Source organism: Hibiscus syriacus, unplaced genomic scaffold, assembly GCF_006381635.1.
Source record: "Hibiscus syriacus cultivar Baekdansim isolate YM2019G1 unplaced genomic scaffold, ASM638163v2 tig00110332_pilon, whole genome shotgun sequence".
Classification (NCBI taxonomy): Eukaryota; Viridiplantae; Streptophyta; class Magnoliopsida; order Malvales; family Malvaceae; genus Hibiscus; species Hibiscus syriacus.
The window spans coordinates 5,422,981-5,430,295 of record NW_024062688.1 but is presented as its reverse complement, the minus strand read 5'-3'; the positions used below and the strand labels follow the sequence as shown (position 1 = coordinate 5,430,295).

Sequence of the window (7,315 nt, the reverse complement as noted above, 5' to 3'; positions counted from 1 at the left end):
CATCATTCACTCAATATTCTCCCTACTTTCTCAACCTTCTTGATAAAAAGATGAACACTCGAATCGAAAGTGCGATACATCCTTCCGTTCAACTTGAATCGGAAGTGCTGATGCTTCATTCCGTTCGACTTGAATCGAAAGTGCCGATGCTTCCCTCGTTCGACTTGAATCGGGAGTGCCGACGCTTTCCTCCGTTCGACTTGAATCGGAAGTGTCGATGCTTCCTTCCGTTCGACTTGAATCGGAAGTGCGATGCATTCTTTCGTTCTTCTTATTCACCTTCTTTTATCTATTCTAAACTTATCTACTGCATGATTAGCTAATGGATTAGTCTCATCCATCCATTTCATCTTCAATCTTAGGTGCCAAGTAAAACCTGATATAACCCATCTCAGCAATCTTGTACTCAACCACAACAGGCAGTTCTGAAGACAGGCTGATTGACATTGTATTCGACAACAGGGTAGCCTTTGTAAATGAATTCATGTACATCAATGCAAACGTCAACAATACCAGATTGTTTATCTCTATGATTGTCGCTTCTTCTGGTTTATCTACACTGGGTTTTGCCTGAGAACAATATTTGCAGTCCCAATATCATCAGCTGTGGAAAACTTAACACCTTCTTTGGTTACAGAGATAACAACAGTATCACCAAGGCTAGCAAGATCTTTACAAACCCTTGCAAACTTAGATGAAGGCATCCTAACAATAGCTTGGTATTCAGCATATGGAATTCCAAGGTGCTCGCCATCAATATCAATTAGCTTCAACTCAAAAACCGCTATCTTATCTTGTTTTGGGTTCTCGAACATGAAAGTAACAGTCCCCATTGAGAGGTTCCTATCGCAGCGATAGTGCTCGAACCCTTCCGATCTGAGCAACAGAGCCACCAGCGCCACTTGGCTCGAACCCATCGCCTGTAACGAGAATCCAGTCGCCGAACAGTCGAAGTTCACATCCCCACTCTGCACTTTCTCTTTCCCTAATGCCTCGATCATCTTCGCCCCCAAATCATAAACAATATCCATATCCGTCTTTTTAAGAGTCAATTTCCCAGTTTTGAAGCCGCCCCAGAAACTGCCGGACCGTCTATTTGGATTTCAAAATCTTCGCCTTCGATCACTTCGATTTCTTCCTTGACTCTTACGTCGATGGACTTTCGAAGCGCTTGCATTAGAGCTTCTGTTTTCGACATTTCCAGAGAGAAAATTCACTGCCATAGAGCACAGAGAAAGGGGTTTCAAGGCCAAGGAACTTTGTGATGCCCATGGCGATGGCAGTTTTTTCAGTTCCAGGTTGGCAGTTTAGAAGTGTGAAACCAAAATTCCCAGGACTTTGGCGAAAGATACCATGTTGAGTATTGCAGAAAACAAAGCTTGAATCAAACAGAATATCAGAAGTATTTTCATTAAGCTTACATTATACATCACCTAAGCTAATTACTTATAGTATATTCGTAACAAACTTTAACAAACTAACAACTTCTAGAATAGTTTCCTAACAGACTTGATAGGTATGCAAGCTATATCCATCAGCTACAATCCTGCTCCCATGTATGACATTACACAAGCACTCTTCATTCACGTGAGCTTACATCATCACTCAATAGAATTAATCTAAACTCGGATTAGTTTGAGGCCGAAACCTACGAAAATCCTAAACCCAAGAAACCATAACAACCTTTCTCCTTCCAATCATCTTCAATAACTTCTGTTTTCCGGCGAAATGGTTGCGATGGTGGTGGTGCTTTTGTTTTCCGGCGGACCGGCAAGTGCAGAGCTGGACCGACGGTGCTTCGATAACTGCGTGTCCGGTTGCGATGTGCCGCCGCAGTTGATGCAACAATGCATCAAGCAATGCTATAACCAATGCATTCATAACGCTGTTGCGACGGATAGTCAGAGTGGGAAGGTGCACGGACCCTGACCGGTCGAACATTGATTTTGATCGGAGAATAAAATTTGATCGGAGAATAAAATGAAGGGTGATGATAATAAACGACATTCTCTGCTTTATTTTTCATTATGATATTCTCTGTTTATTTTTCAATATGATGAACTGAGAAGATCAACGGCTTTGGTATCAAAACATTACGTTTGATTTTTTTCTTGTTTTAACTTCAACAATTGATGAAGAACGGGCATAAGGTTGAAGAAACAATCTCTTAATAGTGCAGCATTCCAATTGTGTTTAATGATACACAACTCTATATCTGTATCTAGTGTACGAGAGACTCGATACGAGACAGGTTCGACTCAAACTTAAATGCAAATAACCAGTAGAACGTATTAAAAGCTCTTCAAGGGGGTCACAAAGTTTGCAACACCAACGTTTTAAGACATTATCGTCTGTCGACTGGTTCTTTGTTCGTTACCCGTCGTCTTCTCGGTGCTGTTAATGTGGGTCTCTAGCTAATGGTGAACCAGTGCTGCTCTCACCGACATCGGTTTTACAGGGGACACGATGCATTGATTTCAACCATTTGTCTACGCAATCAACGTGGAAGACATGGGTGCACAGCAGCTCCCTCAGCTCGTCGTTGTGCGCAAACTTCGTCAAGCAAACACAACAAACCTGCAACATAACAAAGTAAGCTGTATCGTTATTAACACAGTTAAGCAGATCTCTCACAATGTCATACATCAATCTTTTCAGGTCGAGTTTAAGCTGAAATAGCTCGAATTACAACTGAGCTAAATTCGAGTATCTAATACCTAAATCGAATCGGCCACAAGTATCTTGAGCTGGACTTAGCTTTGATCCAAGTAGCAAGTAAAATGGTTGCCGTTAACATGCAAAGATATCAATAAACTCAGTAAATTGCAAGTATCAAACTTACAGCATCTTCATCGGATATCACACGTTCTTTGGCCGTCCCCACACCAATTACTCCACCTTCACCATCGGGATTTTCCTGATCGTTGTTTACATTTTCAGTTTTCTTGGCTTTAAACTTAATGTCGGCAGTGCGTTATAGTTTCCCTGGTGGCTCCTCTCGTTGGTGAAAAATCCTCTCGGTAACCAAGGACAGAAATTATGCAAGGCAAACAGCAACAAATCGTTGCACATAGTATGAACGGCATGGCATATCCGATACAGCAAAAGTAAGGAACACTATACATAATCTGCAATGAAACAGATCGTATTGAAATTGCAAGTCTCGAGGTGATCAATAGATATGTTAGTCCGAATTGTACCTGTACAATTTAGGAGCATCAGATGGATGAGTGACCTCCAAATATCCACACATTGCCAACACAAACCACACCGCGAAAAAACAATCTAGGGCCATTTTGAAATGGTCTGCCAATCCATTCAGCCTGCATATAGATGCCAATTCTTCACTCGATGACAACATTATATGATAATATACAGAACATATAAAAACTTTGTAATTCGATAATAACCGCTTATATCATATTATATGCTATGTTACTCAAACTCGTGTGTTTTGGATTTATGGACATAACTAAAATGGCGACTATTTCCAACTTAAAAATGTTATATGAATACTCTATTGATCATTGATGATAAGTTCAAGGAAGTTTACGAGGCAATGTATTTGCCGATCCACTATTTGCAACTTTATGATGTTAAAAGTAAGAGCATTATGCTGTCTCGTTAACCCGAAAGTAGACATAAAGTGGCCACCGATAACAAATGCAGCACGCACCTTGTACTTAAGGTTCCTGTAACTGGAGTGTTGGTTGTTGTGGAGTCCATGATATGATTATTCTCCTCATCAGAAGCTTGAACAACTGAGATAGCGGTATAGGGTGTAGTCTCACTGGGATTGCCACGAGAAGAACTTTGATGTGAGTGTGTCGAATCATGCTCAATGCCCAAGTTGCGGTTAAGAAAACGCCCAATAAAGAATAGGAAGTGTTGCAACACAACCAGATGCGTAACCGACGACCCATGCGAACAATGGAGCTGAGGCTTTTCATTTCTAGACAATAATAGTACTACGATAGATGCTATAATCTGACACACAGTGAAAACAAACTCCACAGAAATCCATAATTCGGAATTCAAAGGGCTCCTACGTTGTCGACCATACCCATCACTCCTCCTCGTGAATGACGAACTCCCAAAGTGCAATCTGTTTGAGAAAGAAGTGGCATTGCTAGGAGCCTGTGAGCTGCTTGAAGGTCTATCTTCACTCGGTGTTAAGTTCACTCCAGAATATTGCTCATCCTGGGACGAGCTTGACAAAGCATCATCATCATGCCTTGACATCGATAATCTGGTCTCGATCGCTATGACTTTCAAATCGTTCCATTAACAAAGGGTGATGCTCAATTTGCTGATTGTTTCCTTCGAGGGTGGAACTGTCCATCTAAGTCCGTTGACCAATTAAAAGGTACGAGAGCGTAAGTCACTTATAAACTTTCTAGATACATACCGCTTCCCTTCCCCCAAACTTATAAACCCGTCCAGGTAACCTAAAACACTTGGAACTGCAATATCTACAAATCAATCAACTTTATTCCCTCTTTATGGAAAAGCTGCCACGAAATCCAGCATACAATAAATCATTACACTAATCGTATGAATTAAACCAATGCCTTCAAATTCAAGAGCCAATATGTGTATGCATGCATATAGCTATATAACATGGTTAGAGACATCAAATAACTGGTAACCAAAATGGAGCAACATCAGATCACCCAAAGATGCACCAACAATAAAGCAGCAACAGCATAAACAGAGTAGCATTTACCCCATCCCCCCCGTCTCAACTCCGAAAATTAGTAGAGACCAAGTGTGCTACTTGTGGTCTTAGACCAAGAAACAAATACTTTTTTATTAGTCTGGTGAATACAATGGTAGTGTCTGTTGAAGATTCTCAACCATTTAAGAATGAACTCATACAGCTCTATAGATGTCATGCCTTAACCACTTGATTCGTGCAAGAAAACAAATAATACTAATGCATTAACCAGACACTTTATGCGGTCACCCCTCTATATAAACTAGATCTTTAAACAGTAAAATACAAAGTCTGAAGAAAAGATCTGATATTTCCAAACCAAAAACTTTTTCAAAAGATCTTATTGAAGCGATCTAAACACCGCATTTCCATACACAAATTTCATAACCCAAGCATAATATATTCGCAACAACTTGACTTCAACTGAAAAACAAATAAAAGTTCAATCTTTTACGTAGTTAAGCTATTTTTAATAAATTCAAATCAACCCATTAATTAACTAGAAGAAAACTGAAAACCCAGTAACAATTTAGCAGAATAAAGATCAATTGATAGAAATTCAAGACCCCAATTGAATATTACCTAAGAATTTGAATAATCTGATTGTATATGAGTGCAAATCATAAAGAGAAGTGACAATAAACAAACTGATAAAGCTTTTCAAAAACCCACTTTTGTTTCCTCATATTCTTCCATTTTCTCGAGAAAATTATAGCGTCAGCTGTTCTGCACCATTGTTTACGCCAAAACAGAGAGAGCAAAGCCTTCTTTTTTAGTGGAAATTAAATTATTTTCTCTCTCTTTTTAGTTGGTAAGGACTACGAACAGAGACAAATACAAAAATTTAGAAAATTCGAGGACGGTTCGACTGAGAGGGTTCACATCATAGATCTAACGGTGTATAATTAACCGCATATTTACTTTGTACATATATGTAAGGTGAAATGTTTAATTAATCCTATAGTTATCCACCTACACTGCTTAAAAATAGTGGGTATAATGATAAGTTTAATCCTCAATGTTTATATTTTTTATTAATTTGAATCTGAATTATTCTTTAATTAAAATTTTCTTTTAATTTTTAAAAAAATAACCAAAATTGACTCTCAACCTTTTTAAAAGATTTTTTGATTAATCTAGGGTTTAAGGTTACTCTCAATCATTTGGCAATGAATACTTAAATATCCTTCAATTGTTGGTGCTCGAACCTAAAAACCTCCAAGAAACAACAATCATTTATTTAATCATTGAAATAATTTGATTCGTGCATCTTTTTAAAAGATTTAATATGTTTTACAAAAATAATATTTTTTAACGAACTGACACAATCAGTCACATGTAATTCATGCTTCTATACATATATAGATTAGGATTTACTTATATTAGTGTAAAACTTTTAGTTAGTTTTACACCTTTAAGATCATTTGATAAGAAAATAAACGACGGAGATTATCTCATTTCTTATAGTTAATCTCAATTTTCTATTTTCACTCATCTAATGATTCTAAAAAATAATTTTTTCTCTTGAGATCTTGGGTTCGAGCAACTGCGTTTGCATGATGTGTGCGTTGTCAATGACTAAGAAATAATAAACATATATCTTGTAATCAACCATATTATTCAAAAAATACACAATATTAACATATTTTCCCTGTGTATATTTTAAATTTTAAATTATTTGTTAGTGTATCATAAAATAAAATAATGTGAATTTAGTCTTATTTAATGTGAATTATCATTTAAATTATTGCATTGACATTGTTAAGATTAATGTTTTTATCATTTTTTTATTAAACATAATAATTAAACTCGTTTTAAAAGATTAATATTGAATTTTAATTCAAAAAGATATTAAATTAATAAAATCTATAAATATTAGAACTAGATTTATCATTACCTCTTTAAGTGATATAAATATATAGTTATGGGGTTGAATCATTAACCTATATAGATGACACTTTCATTATGCTTATTACATAAAGTATTTGATTTATAAAATGATGTAACTTAATCATATATAACAACTGTATTTAATTTTATGTTTATTTATTTAATTAAGTAAATTATTTATGTAACTCATTACCATTAAGATGATAAACTAATCAAAAGAAAAATCAAATCTCATCCAACCATTATATTGAAGCAACGTGCATTGATGTGTGAGCCAATAATCCCAAGATAAAGATTTATATGGCAAGCCCAATTATATATTCATCCATTAAAATATTATTTATTATTTATTTTCTAATACAATGTTGGACCTTAGCTTTATTATTATTATTATTAAATGTTGGACCTTAGCTTTTTAATGTCCCCCGTAGAAGATAATGGGCATGATAAAAAGGGTTAGTACTCTAGATATTTCAAATTATTATATAATTTAAAAAATTTCATTGAGATTTTAAATTATTATATATATTAAAAAAATTAAATGTAGATTTAAATTATTATATAATTTTAAAAAACTTAAATGATATTTTAAATTATTATAATTATATTAATTACAAGTTAATTTTCTTATTTATGTAATATCAGATTATTCAAACTCATTTCTATCTTTAAATATAAAAAAATATTAACATTTAAATTTATTTAATT

At 35.4% G+C, this 7,315-nt stretch overlaps 2 pseudogenes; both read right to left on the bottom strand.

Moving 5' to 3' along the window:
• Positions 1 to 261: 261 nt before the first annotated feature.
• LOC120120000 lies at positions 262 to 1,031 on the bottom strand (annotated as a pseudogene).
• Positions 1,032 to 2,182: 1,151 nt separating this feature from the next.
• On the bottom strand, positions 2,183 to 5,534 carry LOC120119972 (annotated as a pseudogene).
• Between the last annotated feature and the right edge of the window lie 1,781 nt (positions 5,535 to 7,315).